General features: G+C 40.7%; 1 pseudogene; it reads right to left on the bottom strand.

Annotated features, from left to right (window-relative positions):
• Positions 1-2281: 2281 nt before the first annotated feature.
• Positions 2282-2913, bottom strand: LOC103270345 (annotated as a pseudogene).
• Positions 2914-3115: the final 202 nt, after the last annotated feature.

Below are 3115 nucleotides of genomic sequence, written 5' to 3'. Positions count from 1 at the left end.
CTAGTGACTTCAAGACTCCTTTGCTACAGAACGCTTCCTAAGATAACTAGAATAATGAAGGACAAAAATTTATGAGAAATTTTCTTTTCACGCTATAATTTTATAGTATTAAAAACTGGCAGCAAACTAAAAGTTCAGTCAATAGTAGTGATTGGTTAAATAAGTTATAGTATGTCCAGCAACAGAATATTATATACTTATTAGAAATTGTTTTCAAAGAATATTTGATTATATGTGAACGTATTAAAACTATGTTAACTGAAAAAGTAGAATACAAGAAAAATACATAATATGCTACTGATTTTATTGAAAAAGAAACATCTGCTTTTCTACTTATATAGAGGGAAAGCACTAGTATTGATAGTGGCTATCTCTCGGTAGTGGCAATATAAGTAATTTTAATTCTATTCTTTATACTTTTCTGCTTTTCTAAATTTTCTACAATGGATATGTAATATATTTATAAGCAGGGGAAAAAGCCCCTAAAGTGGTTGAATGAAGGAGTTTGACCTTTACTTGTTTTGCATCTGCCTAATTTATGTTAACTTACAATGAGAGAAGAGATGTTGATAACACAAGAATCAAACAAAAGCACTCTTTGAGATAACTGAGAGTTGGTTTTGTTTGTCTACTTCAAAAGGCTGCTTTGTGAGTTCTTTTTAAAATAAGTATGAGGCTTGATTAAATACTTAAAAAATATTTATACAGGTGTTCCCAATTCTGACCTTGATATAATGACTGAAAATTCAAGCTAATAAGATAAGGATAATTTATTTTTATTACAAAAATATTAATTATATCACACGAGCATTGTACAATTCTACTAGATACATAGACACCTCTGTACATCGTAATTGTGCCTCAATTTCTGAAAAGATCAGGACCATTCAAGGTGGTACGGCTGAAGATTCGATTTCTTTTTTTTTGAGTTGGAGTCTCACTCTGTCGCCCAGATTGGAGTGCAGTGGCCGCTCCTGGCCACCACAGCCTCGACCTGCTGGGCTCCGGCGATCCTTCCGCCTCAGCCTTCCAAGTAGTTGGAACTACAGGCGCACGCTACCACACCCGGCTAATTTTTTGATTTATTGTAGAGATGAGGTCTCACCAAGTTACCCAGGTGGGTCTCGAACCCGTGGGCTCAGGCAATCCACTCACCTCAGCCTCCCAAGGCACGGGATTACAGGTTGAGCCACCCAGCCTGGCTAGATTCGATTTCTAAAACTTCTATTTGCATGCTACTTTTCAGGTGAGCATATGTAACATGCTCAGCAAATAAGATTAACCACATAAAACTATTGTATAAATTGGGAGCAGCAGGATTTGAAACATACATTTAAAAGGTAACTGTCAAAATCATATCTGTTTAGTTCATTGTCAACAAAGGACCAAGGAGCAGAAACTGAAATATACAAGCATCTTTATCATTGTCCTTGTCATCATTACTATCTCATTTCTTTAGACTTCAGCATAATTGTATATACAATAATGCATCACTTAATGACAGGAATGCATTCTGAAAAATGCATGGGCAGTTTTGTTTTTATGTGACCATCATAGAGTGCACTTATGTAAACCTATATGGTATACCTACAACACACTAAGGCTATATGGTACATACAGCTTATTGTTCCTAGGCTATAAACTTGTACAGCATGTTACTGTACTGAATGCTGTTTGCAATTGTAACACAGTGGTAAGTATTTGTGTCTAAACATATTTAAACACAAATGAAATATAGTAAACATATGGTATACAAGATAAAAAAATCACATCTGCATAGGGGACTTATCAGGAACGCAGTGTGCAGGAATCGAAGTTGATCTTGGTAGAGGTCAAAACCTAGTATATGACTGTGCATTATTGTAGACTTTATTATAAACAGTGTGCTTAAGCTACACCAAATTTTTCTTTATTTTATTTTGGTTCAGAGGGGACACATGTGTGTTCACTACATGGACATATTGTAGAGGATTGGGTCTAAGGTGACCCATTCCCCAAGAAGTGAGCATTGTGCTTTGTAGGTAGTTGCTGAACCCTAATCCTTCTCCTCCCTCCCCCACCATATTGGTTAAGTGACAACAAATTTGTAAGAAAGCATCTTTATTTCTTCAATAATAAATTAAGCTTAGCAGACTATAACATTTTTACTATAAACTTTTTAATGTTTGAAAGCTCTTTGATTCTATTTGTGATAACAGTTTAAAACATATTGTACAGCTGTACAAACATACTCTTCCTCCCTCTTCCCTCCCTCTTCCCTCCCTCCTTCCCTCCCTTCTTTCTACTCTGGGGCCTTTGTGGGGGCCTGGGCACCCCTGGGAGCCTTTGTGGGGGCCTGGGCACCCCTGGGAGCCTGAGCAGGAGCTGGAACTGCAGCTGGAGCTGCAGCTGAAGCTGTGACCTGGGCCTTAATTTGGCCCTTGGCCTTTGGCTGGCAGAGCCTGCAGCCCTAGGCATGAACACGCTTCCCAAGCTTAGGGTGGGCAATGTAGGCAAAGCGTTGAAGCTTGTGGCTAGGACCCTTTGGGGTCTTGGGCTTAACCTCCTTGAGCGTTGCAAGGGCCTTGGTCACCTCAGCACGGGCACTCATAGCCTTGGCGTTGCTGGTCTCCATCTTCCTCCAGCCCTTCCTGTTGTGCTTCTTGGCAAAACACATGTTCCTCAGGAACTTGGGGTCCACCCAGTTTCGAGACTGGCATCTTTGGGAGCGGGGTTTTTTGATGCCATTTCTGTGCCCATTTGGGGAGTGGCTGTGTGCGGTGTGGTTGTTGGACTTGGCCATGCCTGCACTGTAATTTGAAGCTCCCGAAGCACCTGGGATCAGAAGACCCATACTTTCTTTCTATCCTTTGTTTATAAGATTTTTTCCTATTTTAAAAGATTTGGGCAGAGGAATCATGCAAGTCCTTGTGGAATCAGAAGGCTCCTGCTCCCTGAGAGGTCTAGCACCAGTTACCACCACCTTGCCAAAGAAAGACCCCCACCCCGGACATATACCACAGTCATGGATTACACCACCCAGGTGCTCCTTCCCCCACTGCTCTCCACCAAGGGCATTTCTCTGACTTCAGAGGCAGGTCTCTCCTAACACCCACCCCAACTCAATTGAAGGTTG

The sequence above is a fragment of the Carlito syrichta genome, unplaced genomic scaffold (genome assembly GCF_000164805.1).
Source record: "Carlito syrichta isolate Samal-C Ts95f unplaced genomic scaffold, Tarsius_syrichta-2.0.1 Scaffold309804, whole genome shotgun sequence".
NCBI lineage: Eukaryota > Metazoa > Chordata > Mammalia > Primates > Tarsiidae > Carlito > Carlito syrichta.
Note: the sequence above shows the minus strand (reverse complement) of the source record. Positions and strands in the feature narration are given on the sequence as shown.